Here is a 21,904-nt window from a genome sequence, read left to right on the forward strand (position 1 = left end):
TGTGTGTGTGTGTGTGTGTGTGTGTGTGTGTGTGTGTGTGTGTGTGATAGTACCTCCCTATAGAGCCTATGATGGCCTTGAAGTTGTAATCCTCTTGTCTCAGACTTATAGCTGTTCTGAACTAAGAATACAGTCATTGCTGCCACATCCAGATTACTTGTTCTCTGTTTCTCTCTTTTTTTCTCTGTCTCTGTCTCTCTCTATCTCCCTCCACTCCCCTTCACTCTCTGTCTCTCCTGCTGAATGGTTTTTAATGAAAAATAGTGAATGTCTGTGCTGTGGGATGGTCTGTATGTCAAATGTGTTGCTGATTGGTCAATAAATAAATCACTGATTGGCCAGTGGCCAGGCAGGAAGTATAGGCGGGACAAGGAGGAGAATAGAGCTGGGAAGTGGAAGGCTGAGTGAGAGAGACACTGCCAGCCGCCATGATGAGAAACAGCATGTAAAGATGCCGGCAAGCCGCGAGCCATGTGGCAAGGTATAGATTAATAGAAATGGATTAATTTAAACTGTAAGAACAGTTAGCAAGAAGCCTGCCACGGCCATACAGTTTGTAACCAATTTAAGTCTCTGTGTTTACTTGGTCGGGTTTGAGTGGCTGTGGGACTGGCAGGTGAGAGAGATTTGTCCTGACTGTGGGCAAGGCAGGAAAACTCTAGCTACATGTCTGTCCTGCTTAAACTTTCCCTATGCCCATATTCCCTGAAAAAAGGCAAACATTGCTAGTACTTTTAGCATTTAAAATTTTGATTTAAATATATTTAATCCTCTCACTGCTCTGATGTTTTCAATATGCATTTTTGTTGTTTTAATTTTCTGTTACATAAATAAAAAATATGGGGGCTCATACAGTATCAGCTTTTTCACTTCTACCAATTTCCAGAACAGGCTTGATATGAATTTTGTTGAAATTCATGACCAGAGAGCTTTATTGATGTAATGATACTGAGACTGCATGGCCTACCACAGGAAAAGGATCCTGAGCAGGAGACAAACATCAATGCACTTCTTCCATCCTTAAAAATCCCACGTGAAAAGACCACCAGTGGGACAAATGGCTTATTCAAGCAGTTGATCTGTATTTGGCTCCTGCTGCTCATCTCTGCTACCTGGTAATGCGCAGTTTGAGGACGGGCAGGTTGTTTGGGGACCACACTCTGAATAACAACTTTAGTTTGCTATAATTTTTTTCTTTTGTTATATCTGTTTCTTTCCTGTGAAGTGCTGTTTTTGCCTTTCCTGTTTTCCTTGCACTTCGATTTTTAAAGGATCCAAAACATGTCAAGATTTTCTGTACTACTTCCTTTTACTCTGACCAATATTCATCTACCAGTTTAGTTTTTTTTTTTCCTAATAATAAATGCTTCCACACTCCTCCAGTCTCTAAGAGTTATCTGCCTTTGTGGTTTTCTAAGGCTGCTGTAAAGACGGTAACATTTTTACACAATTTATACATCTGGTACCAGTACATTGCAAATTGTAAGAAGTAATTTTGACAACTTAAAGTATTGGAAAATAGCCAAAAAACAAAGCAAAGGCACTCAGAGCAAAAATAAAACATATTAAAAATAAAATTTGGATTGCTAAATACTGTAGTAGAAGGCTAGTCTCCAGGGGTTTCCTTCTGCATAATCATTAATTGTAAGCTGAAGTCTTGGATTGTGTCCAGGAAAGAGTAATTTTATTTTATTTTATTTTTTGCATGTAAGGCATAAATAATTCCTCCTGCAGAGTATGTTAACGTGCATTGTCCAAATAATACTCCTTGTTTTTTAATTCTGTGATTTCATGTACACTAGCATGAACATTTTTTTATGTTAAGTTTGTCATTTACACTCATTTTGTGATCTTTAGCCTCCTTGTGGACTTCCAATTACAGGTCATTAGAACTTCCAGCTGTCACTATAGTTGACACACTTGTTTAAGTTTACATTGTTTCTTCCCACCGTAAACATTAAATTTGTTTACTTTAAACGGATCAAAGAGATCCTTTTGTCAATTATTGCAATTAACGTTTATCTCTTTAATGGTAGTTTATGAAATATGATATATTTGTTCAGAATTTTACATGTATTTAATACCAACAGTGATACCTATTTATAAGATTAACTTAAAACCATTAAGGAAATAAAGGGCTGGGGAGATGGCTCATAGGTTAAGAGAGCTTACTGTTCTTACACAGGACCTCAGCTTGGTTCCTACACCTCACATGTTGTATACATACATACACTCAGTCACACACATGCACTCACATGCCTCCATGTGTATACACACACACACACACACACACACACACACTAAAATAAATAAACAAATATTTTTAAATATCATCAAGGAAATAAAACTACAGAAAACTATAGCATTTTTTTCTTTTATCTACCATTGAAAAAATATAAAACTTATTGAGCATGGTCATTACAAAATCACTAGGTATTTCCAATGACTATATGAAAAGCCTACTTTGGATTGGGAGTATTACTTATGTCTACAATCCTATCATGCTGGATGCTGAAGCAGGAAAATCATGAATTTGAGGCAAGCTGGTTTGTATATAAAGACCCTTTCTCCAAAAATGAAACTAAAAAAGAATTTTCTTGGGTGAGTAATGAAGATTTATATGTCTCTCTCTCTCTCTCTCCATATATATATATATGTGTGTGTGTGTGTGTAATTTTAGATGATTAGTAAACAGATGTACATACAGATACATATGTATATAAGTATTACTTTTTTTTCTTGTTTTATGTTCTTTGTTAAGTTCCCTTAATTCAAGTCAAATTTTTAAAATAAGTGTCAAGTAAATACCACAAAAAGTAGCAATTGAAAACGATGGTTTAAACATGCTAAAATTAGGACAGTGGTGGCTCACGCCTTTAATCCCAGCACTCGGGAGGCAGAGGCAGGCAGATCTTTGTGAGTTCAAGGCCAGCCTGGTCTACAGAGCGAGAGCCAGGAAAGGCGCAAAGCTACACAGAGAACCCTGTCTCAAACAAACAAACAAAAAAAGAATGCTAAAATTGAAGAACTTGCCCATTTCATGGACATGAACTCTTTACTTCATCAACAATTTTCCTCTGTCTCAGTGTTATTTATGTGTTTAGAATATTCAAACTGTTTTTTTTTTTAATGCATGAACTAGTTTTCACTCATGCAAAAGTGCCAGAAAGAAGGTAGTAAGTAGGCTGAATACTGTGGGATGTTCTGTATGTTAAATGTGCTGCTCTGATTGGTTAATAAATAAAAACACTGATTGGCCAGTAGCCAGGCAGGAAGTATAGGCGGGACAAGCAGAAAAAAATTCTGGGAAGTGGAAGGTTGAGTCTGAGAAACACTGCCAGCCGCCGCCATGACAAGGAAGATGTAAGGTACTGGTAAGCCACGAGCCACGTGGCAATTTATAGACTAATAGATATGGGTTAATTTAAGATATAAGAACTAAATAACAAGAAGCCTGGTACGGCTTTACAGTTTATAAATAATAAAAGTGTCTGTGTGTTTATTTTATAAGTGGGCTGTCAGATTGCAGGGGCTTGGTGGGACCTAGAGAGAAAACTCCAGCTACAGCTGAGGGCTTTGCTGTGTGGGGGTTTGAAAAGGAGAAGGTATTTTAATTGACTCATGAAGACCAATAAGATTTGTTTCTAATCAATGAAATGGGAGAAAGAGGCAGACAGAGGAGGGTCACAGCTTCATATAATTATTAACTACATGCATTGAATGAACATTTTGAGAGATGTCTAAAGCCTTCCAGAAACAAAACAAAATAAAACTTGTAATATAGTCATACTACATAGCCATCTTTCCTGTGACACAAAGTAAAAGATATTATGTAGAGACCATGGAGGAAAATACCCACTTCTCTCAAAATCTCTTCTTGCAGGCAAACCTAGGTTTTAAGAAATTTCTAAATAACTTTGGCTTTCAACTTAAATATACCCAGGACTTTATCTGGCATATATTCAAATGGTAACTATTAGTATTCAGTGAAATCTTTGATAGTCCAATTAGACTTTGAGTATCTTGTTTTGAGTCAGGCCAATTTTTAGCTCTGAAATCAGCATGTGAAGAGGTGGAGAAAGCTTATTATCTGCTCTCTAAAGGAAGGAAACCTTGGTTTAAAACACAAGTAAAGGTACAATAGAGTGGTATAAAGGAATTTCACTGATACACACTATCCACCACTGCTCCTAGTGATGATGCTCTCTGGAATGTGAGTCAGGCAGCTTGTGGCTTTAGCATCAAAGGTCAATATGCCTCAGGGGCATGTCACAATGGCTGAGTAGGATGTGGCTTTGAATATCCTCAGTCTGAGAAAGAAGAACAAGGGAATAGAAAAACCACAGTAGGAACAAGTAAACCAAATGTGAACTATACAAGTCCTTAATCACTGTCCTAAGCTATTTAGACAGGTGCTAACAAGGCTCCCCATATAATCCAGTTATATCCCTTAGGCACAGTCTCAAAGGATTCTATATCCTGCTTCAGAGGTACTTGCTGATCCATGTTCATTGATACTCTATTGATAATAATCAGAAAATGTAATCAGTCTAGACATGTATCAACTGATGAATGAATAATGAAAATATGATTCCTATACACATGGAATATTATTCGACTAAAAAGAAATTTAAATTATGAAATTCGCAGCTATAGGTATTGAATAAATTTCTAAGTAAATGTGTTGTTTGGCATGGCCATGGTCATGCCAAGGACCCCAATACCTCATCCCAAATGACAAAGCCTTCTCTGTGCTCATGGAAATGGCAACTATTTACTTCCTTATACTAACGAAAATGTTGATAGTGTATGCAGAAAGCTGTCTACCATACCTTTCTACATAGTACCCCCAAAAATCAAGAAGTTGAAGAGGGGCTGTGGGGTGAATTTCAAGTATAAGGGATAGTATGCACAAAGTATGAAGGTTGGGAAATGGAAAGAGTCAGATAAGAAGGGTTAAATGGAGTTAAGGAGGGAAGATGAGGGAATATTGGAGGGTAACTATCACTAACTTTTAAAAAGGGCGTATATAAAGCTGCTACTGTAGAAGCTTCCCAAAGTACTTATATATACACATATAAAAAGAGTATAAATGACTTTCTCTATATTGGGGGGTGGGGAGTGCATGGACAACATAGGCTATCAAACAAAATAATCTATGCTTTCTGAGTTGTTGGTCCGTGAGATTCAACACACCTCTGCAAAACATTACATGCTATTGTATTGTTCTTTCTTAATATCCAGAACTTGACAGCAGGATCCCATTTCTGAAGGCACAACATATCTGTGTCATAGAACATGGGAATAAATCAAGCTGATACTGATAGCGAAGCTTCATTCCTACTAACAGCTTTCATAATGCTGAAGAAAGTTTCCATGAACGGTATCAGGAGAAAAAAGTCACCATGAATCTTACCTAACTGCGTATGTCGGTAAGAGATGCATACTAGTGTAGAAGTAACCGTCTTATTCAATAAGAAACACAGAACCAATGCAAAGATGAAAGCCCAAGAAGTCAGAGCTAAGAGCCTTACCCTTCACTCTGCAGCTATCCTTTTCAGCCAAGAGAACTATTTCCTGTGTGTTTGTCTTTATAAAGACTTTCTGTTCTGCCTTCTCATTGGTTGTAAACCCAATCACATGAACGCCTCATCACTGCCTGTCTGTACAGACCTCCAGGTCTTCTATGGTTGGTATTGAGATTAAAGGCGTGTGTCTCCATGCTGGCTGTATCCTTGAACACATAGAGATCCACCTAGCTCTGCCTCCCAAGAGCTGGGATTAAAGGTGTACACCACCACCGCCCAGCTTCTGCGATGGTTTGCTATTAGCTCTGACCCCCAGGCAACTTTATTTATTAACATACAAATAAAATCACATTTCAGTGCAAATAAAATATCACCATATACTAGTGCAATGATGGCACAAATATTATGGGATTAACCAACTATCTTCTGATTGTGCTTAATCCTGATCCATTTTATGGAACTCAAGTCAGGGAATGTTAACTTGGCTGAAAACCTCTGGCTGGCTAGAACAATTTGCTGTTTGGAGTTATCTCAGTCACATTTCATTTCTATCTCAACAAATAAAGTAATTCTATAGGCATCTAGAATGTACATTCCTGGGGTGCTGTTAAACATTAAGATGTTTGAATAGAAGTTTCCTATAAGAACTTTCTGTTCTGCTGCAGATTCAAACAGGCAGTTCTCTTACTTGGCTGGCTTTGGTGACTGTGACATGAGCAGGTGTGATGCCTGTCACAGGGACACCTAACACTGCCATGGTAAAAAGTAAAAGCTCTCCTCCCTATTTGGAAAAAAAATAGCTTTTACTATTTTTCCAAGTTTTTGAAAGTGCCCATTTTATGCTGCTATGTGGTTGGTTAGCTCTAAACGATTTTTAGACTTCTCTCATAGAAAGTTACCTTTGGCAATAAGCGTTTTTAAGACCCTCTCCCCTTTCTCCCCAAAGAGGTAGTTTTCTAGATGAAATTTTAGTATGATTTTATCAACTATTTCTTAATATATCATAACCTGAATATTCTGAAACACATATATTCTATGCCCTTTAAAATAACTATTTGGGTTTTTTTTTTTTTAATCTATTTTATAGTTATAGTCTGTGTCCTGTCACTTTTTTTTTCTTTTAAAATAAGCTGGAATCAGGATGCTTCCTGATTGGCCAGGCTTTGCCAGTGTATAAGGCATATGGAGTGATGCTGCACTTAAAAATGTACCAGCATGTAAAACCCTCGTTTTCCCTGGGAATCAAGGCTGTACACACAGCTGCGTACAGTACAGTTCTGTTTGCTCTTCTTTCAGCCTGAAATGTGCTTGGGGGCTTTGCCGTCCTCTTCTTCACCTAAAACTATGCGGAAAAAATTGATTTTTTTTCCTTTTTCTGTAGATTCTGGATTCCCTCATAGGAAGAACGGACTCCTTTTCTTGTCCAACAAAGGAAGTTGATGTAAAGCAAGCATCAGTTAGAACATAGGGGAGATGTATTCTGTAGTTAGTGTAGATAATGACTTTGAAAAGGACAATGTTATATAGTCTAGGTAGTTCTAACCATGGTTTGCCAGCCCACATTTTACTCTGTACCAGAAGGGCAAGGAGTGAAAGGTAAGAGGCTCTCTGGAGAGCCTCACTCCTCAAGGATGAGGAAGGGGCTGGGGAAGAGACAGGCACAATATACTGAAACAATTCTGTCGTCTCTAGAAACTGTTGGTGAGAAACACTGGATCAGATGGTGAAGGGTGTTTGCTTAAACTCATTGGTTGGTCCAAGGTCCAAATCTGTTAAACTAGCCTTCTCAAAATGTCAATAGTATCTAGAGGTTAAGAAAGCACAGTTTAGAGTTTCAAGGCATTAATAAAATTTCAATTGGAAATGAAGGTTCTGCTCCCCTTTTATACACAAACTGTTGCTCTTTATGAATGATATCTTTGAATTTTCAATGTGTCTATTGGGAAACTTTCTTCCACGTGGCTTAGAGACAGAAAAGTCCCTCGTCAGTTCAACCTTAACATTCCCAAATATTTCAGTTCTTTGTTGTTCTCTTATCTTAGTTTCCTTTGAGGAAACTGCAACCGTGGCAATGTAAACATACCCAAGCATTTGTTTTTCAATCCATTGACTCTGTGAGGTCATTGTGCTTTGCTTTCAGGTAAGTTGGAGAGGGTCCAAAGTGCCCGATTTTCTCATTGGCTTTAGGTGTTAATGGAAAGTCTCTAGAACTAGGAAAGCTTTTAATAAATGTGAATGATAAGACTTTGTTGCAATCTGCTGAATATTTTCAGAAAATCTCCAAAACACTGTTGTACATTATATATTATCCTCAACACAACTTTATGTCTCAAAATGTATATATTATTAGTACTGTTATCAAGGATGATGTTTCTAGCTCTAGATGAGATTTTTAAAAATATTGATCACTTCTATGTAAGGAGGCATTTATGATTTACTTATGGAAATTTAGGCTCCTATGAATTTTTCTATAAAACACTGGAAGACTACTTTACTCAATTGCTTTTGTGATAATCTTATAAATTCCATTCTCTGCTCATTCAGCTTCATGGTCAAATCACTTTATTCCAGGAGACATGGAATTTGAGTGAAAAATAAAATGAGGGAAAATATTGCCTCTCATTCAGTGATCACTTTGAAAGTAGCTGCAAAAATGCCTAACATTCATTTCTAAGGTGTTAGTATGGATAGTAGAATCCTTTCTATGTGAACCATTGACACAAAATAGTAATTGAAAAGTTTCATTTCAGAGTGTTGTCAGAACTAAAGATAAGAACAGAAAGAACTAATACAAAATCTCAATATTGTATTAAAAGTTTGAAATGCAAATAATCACAGTAAGGTAAAACTTTATATTGATTTTACGTGCATAATATAATAAGTGGAGGAGGAGTTTCAGGTCTTCAAAGAACTACACCATGGATTTTAGTAGGAATAGAATAGACTCTATGAATATTTTCAAAACATTTTTCTTTAAAATGACAGATGGGACAAGAATTTTAATAGTAGTGATATTATTTTTGAAGGGTTTTAAGTTTATGGAAATTATGAGCTCAGTGAAGTATTATTGTAGCAAATGTCCTGATTTGTATCTGAAATAGCATTCATTTGCCACAACCAATGAGTCAAGATTAACATTATTATTTTCATTATTATTACAAACTAAGATTAATGTTTTAATTTAGGTCTTTCATTTTTGAAATAATGTCCTTTTTATGATCCTGAATAACATTCAGAATATATTTCACTTAGATGTGCTGCCTAAATTTCTGTTGGCTTATGGTTTCTAAGAGTTTCTCTTTTATAAAATAATACTAAAGATCACTCTTATGTATATTGTTTGATTTTTGACTTAAAAAGACCTCACTCATTAGGGGAACATTAATTGTAAGAAGTGAATACTTTCCTTGTATTATTTTCATACTGCATGTGACTTGCTTAGCTCCACTTCGTCAACCCTTCCCCATCCGTAATTGCCCACTTTTCACTTTCTTGTATTTTGATCTCCTAAATTCACATGTGAGGGAAAATATGCATCCTTTCTGAGTTCAGTTAAGGAACTTTGTAGACAGTTTCTCAACTGTGATTAGTCTCATAATTGCCCCATGGTTTCATGATTTGGGGTTTTATTTAATTTGTAAAAGTATTTAGGGGCATGTGTGTGTGTGTGTGTGTGTGTGTGTGTGTCCACCAACACATAGACATCTGCACATACGTTGTGCATGTGGAGATCACAGGACAAATGTGGGATTTGTTTCATTGCTTCCACCATGTGTGTTCCCAGAACACACTCAGGTTGTAGATCTGAGGCAAGTGTCTTTACCCTCTGTAGCTTCTAAGCAGCTTGCTTCTCAGAAGAATTTTATTCCTTCCTGTCAAAAGCCCATATGCTCAACTTGACTCACTATTATTGCCTTTGTTCATGGATATGTTGGGACTTGACAGACATTTCTGTTTTCTCATTGAACCTTTTTTAAAAAGGGAGAGATTTCTCCCCACCTATTTGAGATAGAGTTTCTACTTAAATGATTTGGAATATCTCTGCATAAATAAAGACATGTCAACTTCTTTCTTATTTATACTAGGGCTTATATACATTTGTGCCACATAGTGGATCACAATTCAGTGTTACTTTATTCAGTTTTGTGGATGAAAGTTTTGGTGTTTGGAGTCTGGGTGTGATTGTGTGCTCCTGTCATTACAGGACACAGAAGAACGAGACAGCAGTATTAGGAGTTCAAAGTCATTAAATATCTCTCAGTGATTGTATGTAGACTAAGCTAACTGTGAATTCATATTGATTTCTCCAAATTTAATCTGCTGTCTCATGAAAAGTTTGACCCTTCTATCCTATTTGCGTACAACTTCCTACTCCAATACATCTATCCATCTTTCTACCATACATTTATTGTTAAGAGAAATATTGTGTGTATTTTGCTCCTGAAACTGTTTAATTTTTTTTTTTTTTTTTTTTTTTTTTGGTTTTTCGAGACAGGGTTTCTCTGTGTAGTTTTGCGCCTCTCCTGGAACTCACTTGGTAGCCCAGGCTGGCCTCGAACTCACAGAGATCCGCCTGGCTCTGCCTCCCGAGTGCTGGGATTAAAGGCGTGCGCCACCACCGCCCGGCTGTTTAATTCTTTTTATAGAAACAATTTTATCAGCTAAAATAGGATGAGTATGCAGTTTCTGTAGTGGGTAGCCATGCCAGCTTTGATCTGGAAGTTCCAACCCCCACTGAGGCTTTTGGAACTGTCACGCCTACAAGGCTGGGCCGAGAGAGGACCCTGAAGACCTGAGATCTGGATGGGCTGGCTCTCTTGGTTCTTGGACCCTGGACGCTGGACGTAGACCGAGCAGAGTTCTCCAGAGAACACCGACAGACTGCGCTACACTTTTCTCAGACCCTGCAACCTATCCCTTCACTTGTAAGTTACCCCACAAAATAAACCTCCCTTTTAACTACGTGGAGTGGCCTTAATAATTTCACCAATAAGTTTCTTTTTTCATCTACTAGAACCCACTTATTTTTATGCATTCTTAGATAAACCCGTTGTTTTCTACCCTCTTGATTAGTTACTAGCAGATTCTTGTAATGAAGCTAGATACTTTTGTCATAATACCTCATCATCCAGAGTTACTGTCACCTTTAACTGATATTTTTAAATTTGAATGCATTAATATTTAATCTTTGTTCTCTAAAATTCTAAATGTTTTGATAAATCCATGTTGGTTTTACACTTATCATTAATATATACACAACAAATTCCCCACGCTAACATCTCTCCTGCTCTCTCACATTCAATCACCACTACAAAAAGAGAATCCTGCCACTCATTATCCTCTTCATTTAATTATCATTTCTAGAATGTCAAATAGCTTGTATAGTCAAACACAGTTTTAGGCTGACTTCTTTAAGTTACCAATACACACTTAATACTCACTACTTTGTCTCACTTGGTAATAATTTTATTGCTCAACATATTTCATTGTATCTATATTTATCTATTGAAAGGAATTATAATTGCTTCTATATTTTAGATATTGTAAATAAAGTCAGTATAAATACAGTGAATATCCATACAAACAAGTTTTCAAGTCGGTTAAACAGTATTGTGGGCTCTGATAATTGAATGGTAAGATATATTCAGCATTTTTATTCATTAATAAAAGCAGAGGAGCAAATCACCAGTGAATATGTTTTCTTCAGTCTATAAAACAAAACATATGTACTCCTAAACACACTTGATTTCCTTAGCCATGAGATGTAACCAATGGATTACTACGGAGATCAAGTCTTCTCAGCTTCAGTCCCTTCTTTATGGGCAGCTTTATTTATTATAAAGGAACAAGTTTGATTTCTCTGTCCTTATGACTGCCATCATTTTGAGGAGCCAGCCAAGCATTGGCTGTCTTTGTCTTTTTTATTATTCATGTAATACTGTCTATTTTATCACCTTTTGGCTTACTTCAGCTGTTCATTTTGGTGCTTCCCAGTGCTTCTACATTGCTTTTTCTTTTCTTTCTTTCTTCCTTCCTTCCTTCCTTCCTTCCTTTCTTTCTTTTCTCTATCTTATGCCCTCTTTCCCTCTTACACATACTATAACAATGAGGTGGGTCAAATTGACCCCCTGTTTCTCTTTGCCTTGTGCCAATAGATAATAACAGAGAAAATGAACTTATCTTTTCATGTAGAGGTAATAATAACAAGGAGTGTAAAGCAGAGCTCTGTTGATGACAAAGCGAGCAGTTGAGCATCTATGTCCCCTGTTGGCTCCCATGTACTGATGTGATGTACCTTATCACTCCCTCCTGCTGACTCCTACACATAAGTAAGGTGACAGCTTGAAAGTAAGCATTAAGTAAGACTCAGGAGTTTCAAAGCTTAGTAATACATTTCCCAGGAAGCAAAAATCTATTATACTATAAAATATAGAAAAACATACAATTTGAATCAAAAGAGATGAGGAAGGATAACATTAAAGAACTTAATTTTCACTAGGGGACTGCCCACTGGGAGTTTGGCTATTCTTCAGTGAATATATGGGCAACAAAAATTGGACTTGGTATTTTTTTTTTCTTCTTTTGTTTTGGGGGAGGTTACAAGGTTGGTGTGGGTGGACATGTGAGGACTGGGAAATGAATGTGATAGGAGTGCATTATGTGAAATTTCCAAATGATCAATACAAGTATATGTTAAAAATAAATTACTCAGCCGGGCGGTGGTGGCGAATGCCTTTAATCCCAGCACTCGGGAGGCAGAGCCAGGCAGATCTCTGTGAGTTCGAGGCCAGCTTGGGCTACCAAGTGAGTTCCAGGACAGGTGCAAAGCTACACAGAGAAACCCTGTCTCAAAAAACCAAAAAAAAAAATTACTCAAATATAAGAATTATCTAAACATAATTTTCAATATCATTCATAAAATATGGAACTCTCTTGAAGAAAGAATGATATAAAATCTTTGCAAAACTCATAGGCAGACCTTATAATGTGTTTTATAATCTAATAACCGAAATGAAAACCTCCTTGGGCAACATATCAACTAGAGATGATAGAGAAAAGAACCAATGGCTTGGACAATACTGGATAAAAAAAAAATCATACAGTCTGACAATAAAGAAAATGGACTGGCTATTCATGTTCAGGATGTGAGTTGCCCCTCTCTTCTTTGGGATTATACCTAACTTCTCCAATTTATACTATTTGAATCTCAGAGCATAAATGCATGGGTAAAAATTTCTGTAAGTTTATCAAAAGGCTGAAAGCTACAGCTTTAAAAATCTCAACAAACTACAAACAGAATAAACTGCAAGAAGTGTCTGCCAAGTGACATTGTAATAAAATCTCTGAGAACTGGAAACAAGTTAAAAATGTTAAAAATGAATAGTGGGTAAAGATGAAATATCTATCATAGAATACAGATTTGAATGACAGAGGAACTCTCATAGGTAATCATGGAAAATAGATAATAAGTGCCACAATGTTTTCAAGTGCTAAAGGAAAAAATACCTCTATTTTTAAATTTATATCCAGGAAAAACATCCTTCAGTCATGAAGATGGAATAAAAGATATTCTCAACAAAAGGAAACTACAAGTTTATTCCTGGCAGATCTGATGTTATGATGTGACAAGAACTTTATCCAAATAGAAATAAAGAGAAACCAGATCAGTGCTCAGAAATTTTGAAAAAAAAAAGAAAGAGTAATATAGTGGTAAATATAGAATTACACATTTTTATTTCCATCATCAGATATAAAATCACCTTAGATAACTGAAAAGGAAAACTTGTAACACTTGTTATAATATTCAACCCATTTAGAGGAACACTGGATAATGTAAACATACCTATATGGAAATACAGTGCCTAGATTTCATCAAAGAATTTCCCTGTTCAAGGTATACACTGTGATAAATTAAACACACATAGCAATATTCATAAAAATCAAGAAGAAATTTTTACAAAACAACACAACTATATCAAGAAATACTATGATCAATCAACATTCTAAAACTATTCAACTATAACAAAGAAAGCCAAGAAAAGTGAAAGAGAGGAGCCACAATTGGGAAGTAAAAAAATAAGTACCCCAAGGATCTCAATATCTTCAGATGATTTCATGGGAAGTTTCTACCAAAAATTTAAATAACTACCTCTGTTTTTTAACACTCTTTTGAAGAAAATGTAAGCTAACTCTTTTAAAGTATTTTTACAGCTCTTACTAAAACCCAAATGAAAACAGTAAAAAATATTCCTACAAATCAATATTTCTTAACAAGTTATACAAAGAATTAAACTCTGTAGCTCAGTAGGAGATATCACTGGCATATAAGATGCTTTCTATACTTGAAAGTTAGCCAATGCTATCCATCATTTTGACATGCTAACCATTAAAGCCATGTGGTACAACTGTACACATTATAGAGGCACATAATATTTGACAAAACTCGATACTCACTTATACTTAAGAAAATTGGAAAGAAAATAATTTAGTAAAGGATAGCTACAATAAAATCCAGCTACTAATACCAAACATTATAGTAAAAAAACTGAACATTTTCCCTCAAAATTAAGAACAGGGCAAAGATGTTCATTCTCAGCATCTGGGCTTAACATCATGTAAGTTGTCCTAGCCAAGACACCAGGTAAAATGAAACACAGATGATCAGTAGGCATGTATTTTTCACCTACATGTGGATGGAATGATTTCTACACACAACTTCAAAAAAGAATCACAAAAACTGAAACAAAAACCTCATAGAATCCAAAGAAGTCACTTGCATAATAGCTGAATGTCATTGTATTTTTATACGTTACTGAGGAACATCTAGAAACAAAAAATGCAAAATGTAGTATTTGCATTTTACTAAATCGAATTACATATGTACCTATGTATTTAGCATACATACGTTTATATGATAAAAATGCTGGCGATGGTAAGAGAAAGGAACAGGATCAAGGGGCACTTTGTGTATGAACTAAATATATCCAGCAAATAATGATTTCCAGTCTTTCCCAAAATTCTTTCCAGACTTACCATAACTCTTATTATATTCTAGTGAGGATTTTGTAGATATATACATGCATAATATAAGTTTATTTGATAAAATTACAAGACATAGTGTGGCTAAATAATACTGTAAAATGAGAGTAAAATCAGATAAATCACTTTTCCTGTGATGAAAATGTACCTGGTATGATGACTGCTGTAATTGAGATAATGTGGTATTCATGGAGAGACAGATAAATAGAGAAGAGATAAAGGATCTGATACTATCTGTCAAATATACCCAGCTGGTTTTTAACACAGATGCAATGGAAATTGTAGGAAGGGTGGAAAGAATTTCTAACAATGTTGCCCAGAGCAATTGAAGAAGACACCTTGTATCTATAAAAATTAATTAAAAGTGAACCTGGTGTTCAGAATGAAAAAAAAAAGATAATTTGGGGGTGCCTTAAGATACAGGTATAAAAGAAATGACTTAGACTTGATATTAAAAACATGATGTGTAAAGTGTACATCTACACTTTTGAAGTAGAAAAGACTCCACCAAGATAGTAACAAGTAAAAATCTACCAACATTTGTTAGCTAGATACATAACAAAAGTTTTGGGTCTGGAAATCTTTAAACACAGTGGTACAAACGACATACAGTTTGTCTAGGGTACTTACTGGAAAGGGATGTATAGGTGAAAAATTATCATAAGGAAATTATCCAAAATTGCCAATCATTGGAAAATGCAAATCAAGACCACAGTATCATTATACACTCAGAAGACTGGCTAGAATGAATGGTGATGAGATTTTTTCCCTCTCATTTATGGTGGAAATTTTAAGAACTGAAGAAGCCGTCAAAATCATTCAGTATGTTCTTAAGAACACAACTTACTATTATCACATGAACTGGCAATTGCATTTTCATGCTTTTATTAGGTAAATAAATACTTGATTTGACATGAAAACCTGAACATGAAGAATCATAGCAGATTCAGTAATAGCAGCTTCAAAATGGACACACGCTAACTGTTCACTGACAAGTGAGTTGTAATTAAGTGGCGGGTACTTCCATAGCAGAGAAGTCATACAGCCTTAAAAATTAGTAGATTACTAATGTGCATCATAAGTGAATTTTCAAAAAATATGAGTGAAAAATAATGACTTCTTGACTGCATGTGTCTATAGTCCCTTTATGTAATATTCAGTGAGAACAAACAATTATTACCAGTTTTCTAGAGATAGGACATGCTGAATGGAAATGGGTGCCATTATAATTGCACATCATAGCCCCCTGCTTGCACTTGGACATAGGAATTTGCTATGAAAAGGTCATAAGCCTGAAAGTTACTATGTGGTCTAGGCCAGTTTCGTCATGCTCCCAAGTTATGGGATTATAGGAATGTGTAGCCATACATGGCCTGGCATGGAAGTCTTGCAGTTATATTTCTGTGTTGTGATCATGACAATGGCCTTCATAAAACCATGCTTGTGATATTACAGATTCACATTCAAAGCCACTGAAATCTGAATAGCCTGTCTAGAAACTTGCAATGCTAAACTTTATGGTTTTGAAGTCTTACTATGCTTATGCAACTTCCTACTTATTTAGCAAACTGGGCAAAGGATAACTATGGATCTCCCTGTGTATTTTAGTTTTCAATTCCCTTTGAGTCTGTAGTCATTTCAAAATAAAACACCAACAACAGATACAAATGCAATGGGATGCTTCATCTATATTTATTTGACAATATTCTTTGAAGGCTGAAATGATTAGAAGTTTTAAGTAGTAGGAGAGGCTCAAGAAGTGATCAGTCATAAGTAAATTATAAGACAATGTGCTGCTTTCCAAATAAATATGATCTGTTAGTAAAAAGGCATTTGTGTAGTTTTATTGACTCTCCTCATTAATTTGCTCTAGAAGTTTCTTCATTTACTAATACTTCTGTCTAATTTCTTTCACATTGATTTTGCCGAATCAATGAGATAGCTTTGTGTATCCTATGAGGATATTGAACAAAAAAATGAGGATGTGTCTTGCCATAATTGAACTGAACATTTATCATTTATTTGCTATTTATTGTAGTGAATCCTACTAAATATACTGAAACATATATCCAAATGATCCATATATCTCTAAATCAGTAGTTTTGATATTTTTCATATGTCTCAAGTTAAAATGTAGTTTTTTTGTTGAATTATTTATTGTAACTCCCTATACATGAAAACAAGATGCAATACATACAGAAGGATAGGATCTGCAGAAATTACTCATTATTTAAAGAGGCAGAAGATGTTCAGGTAACTACAATTGCTTTTGAGTTGAATATAAACACCACTAAGAGCCGAGTTAACCTCTTAGTACCAGGTCTTCTGATTCTCCTATATTTAACATACTGTTAAAAAAAAATACAATCAATCTCAAATATGTATTGTTAATGACTGACTGAAAATATTTGTAAACATGTGGCTCAGTCATCTGTCTTTAAGTTGAATTTGGAATTATGCAAATTAATGCTAACCAAATTCTGTGTGGAAATAATTTCAAAGATGAATCATAGACATTTTTATTTAAAAATATCACAAATATTTCTTTTGTAAAAGCTTTTTAAAATGGAGAGCTGTTTTTCTATCTTTGATTTTAATTACATCTCTGTGTTTGGGTTTCTCTGTAATATTTCTTCTAAGTTTTTGTATTATTATTTATTATTGCTTGTGTTTGAATTCAAGAATAGGTAGCATGGGTTCCAGTGATTGCCTTGCCCTGGTTGCATGCTTTTAGCAGAGGAGCCAATGTTTGCATATAATTTTTGACAGAAGCAAATTGTCTGAGTTATTTTTCTATTGTTGTGAAGAGACATAATGACAAAGGCAATTTAAAAAGTAAAGCATTTAACTGGGGGCGGGCTTACAATTTAAGATGGTGAGTTAATGTCAATTATGGGGATGAACATGACAGCAGATACACAGGTATGACACTTGAGCAGTAACTGAGAGCTGGATCCTGATTTACAAATTGGAGGCAAAGACTAGGTCTCACTTTTAAAGCCCATCCCACTGACATACTCCCACAGGCCACACCTCTGAATCCTTTCCCCAAACAGTTCTACTAACTCTGGACCAAGCATTCAAATATATGAGCCTATGAGGGCCATTCTCATTCAAACCACCATACAAGTGATAAATTTAACCAAGGTTGTTTGTTCACCAAAAATAACTCCTTAGCAGATTAAGAGAAAAGTAGTTCCAAGCAAAGAACCTTGACATTGTATAGTTTTAATTTTAATTGGCACATAAAAGTGTTATATATATATATATATATATATATATATATATATATATATGATGTGGATTTTTATACATGTACACAACATACATTGATCAAATCAGGATAACCAGCATTTGTCATTTTAAATCTCTCTCTCTCTCTCTCTCTCTGTGTGTGTGTGTGTGTGTGTGTGTGTGTGTGTGTGTGTGTGTCTGTGTGTGTGTCTGTGTCTGTGTATATGTGTTCCCATGTGTGTAGAAGGAGACCAAGTCCTCTTTTCCAGTTACTTTGAAGTATGTGATAAAATGTTCACACTTGGCAGGTTATAGTTAGGTATATATATGTTTCTACATATACATATATGCATGCAATTAATATAAAAGAGGACACGAATTTTTAAAGATAGCAAGGAAGGATATATGGGAAGGGAGGAATGTAATTATATTATAATCTCAAACATTAAACATTTTTCCAGTCACATTAACCTTGCCATACTATAAAATAGTAGAATGTAATTCTACCTAACTGTATTTTTGTACCTTTTGGCCACTACTCTTTTTTCCCTCTCCCTTTCCTCTCTCTAGCCTCTACATTCTAATGCAAAATAAATTTTTCTAAATCTCGATATTTGGTGGTACCAGGTGCTGTTTGTCTTTGTGGGCCTAACTTTTGCGTCTAACGTGATGTCTTTCAGAATTACACATGTTGCTGCAACTAAGAGAATTTTACTCTCTTATATGATTTAATGATATTCTATTACATGTGTCAGCTACACGTTCATTATGGCAAGTTAATAGGCATTTGGTTGAGTGCTCATCCTTGTTATTGTGAACTGTAATGCTTAAAACGGGCATATGACATCTCTTTGGAATGTTGTTTTTCTTTTCTTGGAATATGTGTCCATCCTCTTTTGTTCAACTCATTGATAACAAACTTGGTTAAAAAGTCTGTATTTCAGTAGAGGTGTATTGAATACATGTGCTATGTCTCATATAGATCCTTTTCTTTTGCAATTAATACTGTTATAAAGGAACACAATTGATACCTTCCTTTTTATTATAAGCCACAAACAAATCTCACAAAAATAACATTTAAGCTCACATATGACACCAATTAAGAGTTGAATACTTGATTTTCTTTTTCTCCATTGAATAAATAAATGAAAAATTTTCAAATTTTTGCAAAAGTGATTAAAGTCTTTGCCCTTTAAGTTCAGGGAAAAGCAACTTCCATCTAGTTTATAGTGACAGGTAGAAGTTTCAGACTGGTTTGTACTGATAAGTGTGACATTTCCCTGCATAATTCAAAGGCATGTAATGTCAGAAATACAACTAAAATCAATAATATATTGTTTATATGCATGAGAAGTACAGATTTGAATACAGAAACAAATCACTTGAATGAAGTTTCAGGTTCTGTCAATCTGCTTATATGCTATAGATTCTGAATATTATTCAATTCCTTAAGGTTAATAATTTACATTAAATATATTGTTCTGGTGGTGGTGGTGCATGTCTTTAATCCCAGCACTTGGGAGGCAGAGACAGGTGGATCTCTGTGAGTTCAAGGCCTGCCTGGTCTACAGAACCAGTACCAGGACAGGCTCAAAAGCTACACAGAGAAATCCTGTCTGGAAAAAGCCCAAATAAATAAATAAATAAATAAATAAATAAATAAATAAATAAATAAATAATATGATTCTGTTTTTTATTGTTTGATTATTTAATTGCATCGTAGCCGGGTTCCAAGAAGATTGGACAATATTAGATATTACTCTCTTACTAAAATGCCTTGTCTTGTGTTCTAATACTTTGTTTCTAATAATAATCAAAGTTATTTTTGACCCAAAGTTTTGACAGATGAAACATAAATTAATTTTTTTTTATAGTGCTTGGCAATGAATTCAGGCCCTGAGCATACTACACAGGTATTCTACCACTGGACTGTGCTCCAGTCATGGTAAATGACTTCTGAGACAAGGTCTTCAAATTCGTTCTTTCATGTGTTTTTTCCTCTTAGAAGATTTGTGAGAGTGAAGAACCGAGGTTCTTTGGAAACAGCCAACAGAGGACAGGGACAGGCCTTCTACTAATGGCCATCTTGTACAGGATCCTCCATCTTGTGCCAAGCTGTCAGATGACTGCCCCCATAACTAATCAGCTAAAGGCGATCTTTAAAAGGACTCCTCTGTTTTACTCTTCAGTTCACCTGACCTCTCTTCAGACCCTGGACACTTAGAAACTGAGAACTTCCTTTACTCTTACTAAAAGTCTGAAGAATGTACTTTTAAATTAACTGCAAAATGTATAATATAATAAATGCATTAACCAGAAATATAGTCGTTTGTCATAATCAAGTAATCTGTACTGTGAAAATCTGTGCTTTCTGTACTTTTCATACGACTGGCAGCATATATGATAGTTCCAAGATCACCACAAACATGGCAACAATGCACTGTTCTATAGTGTTACTCAGCTACAATATCACTGCCCCGTGGGTATTTCTCATTCCCATCATAACCATATGATGTCACTGTAACATAAGCAGTCCTTTGTGATTGAAATATTATGTGGTACATGATTATTTGTAATGGGATTTAAAACAATACCAAAAAGACTTTGGTGGGATTTGATTAAAAGTGCCACAAAAGATGAGAACTGACATGAAATAAACCATAAATCAACAGTTGTAATATCTATCTTCAAAGTCAGTGCCAAAATAAGTGCTCTTCAGCAAGGCACACGACATTATATTGTAAAGCTTTCTTGTCTTCAGTACCCTCGATGATTCAGAAAGGAACAGGTGATAGGCTTCATATGCATCTGTGCACTTCCTCAAGGAACTCTTTATCTAGATATTTATGTTATTTCCACTAACACCTCATAGTTATCCTAATTTGTTCTTCTTCACAAGGCTTCAATAAAAATAAGCTGGTTTCCTTATCTTATGAAGATGTTCTATATAAAATAATCATAATGGACTTTTTCAACTAGGGCTGTAACATCTCCAACTAATGTTTTTTCTTCTACATTCTCCTAGAAACATTCTAAGTGTACAATAGAGTTAAATATGCTGTATTAAAGAAACCCCCAGAGGAGAAAAAAATCTATTTCTCAGAATAAATTCTATTTCCAGGAGAATGTTAAAGTTATCAACAAGTCAAAAATATATCACATTCCTGGGCCACTTTCCAGCCTAAATTTACTAAAAAGCCCACAGCAGAAGAGATCATATCATCTCATATCCATAGACCAAATCCTGTCCCTCGGGAGGCAGAAGCTATTCAGCTTGACTTCTTCAAGACCAGATCTTGAGCTTCTAAAAGATTGGTACCTCTATTTCCCTTCCCTACAATTATATTATAAAGATTCCTATTAAAAAGTCCGTCTCTCTGTGTATGTACAGCATATGTATGGCCCATACCTTTCTAGGAATTGCCATGTCTCTGCTTCTCATTTCCCACAGGTGTATTGCACACACTAGTGTTTCTGGACTTGTGTGTGTTCTGGGGATTCAAACTCAGTTATTCATACTTACACAAAATGTCTTTATCATGTTTTGTCGTGGTTTTCTCTGAGTTAAAGCTTTCTGAAGAGAAAGAGAGAGGCTCTTTAAGGTTAGAAATTTCTAAATTGAAACATTTCTTTAAGGTAGGAGGTTCTAATTTGAAACATTTCCTTTAGGAAGGTGGGAAGAAGCTTATGAGACTCAAATAGGAGAAAACTCATAAGTCTCAAAGAATTTCTGAAATTAATAAAATATACAAGACCCTTTCCAGGTTTTGGAATTAGTAAACAATTACTGGGGGATAAAACTAATAAGCTGAACTACCAAGAAGAAATTCTCTCCCATTCTTGCTTCCTTCGAGTCGTTTGGCAGGCTCATGGGTTGCAACTTTCCTGAGTCATCCTTATGCTTTGGTGGGCCTTTGAATGATGATGCTACCTTTGTGTCATATCTGATTCCATATGTAACCCTTCACACGCATTTCTGTAAGGAATCCCAGTAAATTCATTGGCCTTCCAAATTGGTCTTTGATCGAATTATTAGTTTGGTTTGTCATTTGTTCCCTATCTGAATTAAATAAACATATGTTCATATCTCCCAAGAAATATCT

The sequence above is a fragment of the Peromyscus californicus genome, unplaced genomic scaffold (genome assembly GCF_007827085.1).
Source record: "Peromyscus californicus insignis strain IS unplaced genomic scaffold, ASM782708v3 Scaffold_15__1_contigs__length_86483966, whole genome shotgun sequence".
In the NCBI taxonomy this organism is placed as follows: domain Eukaryota; kingdom Metazoa; phylum Chordata; class Mammalia; order Rodentia; family Cricetidae; genus Peromyscus; species Peromyscus californicus.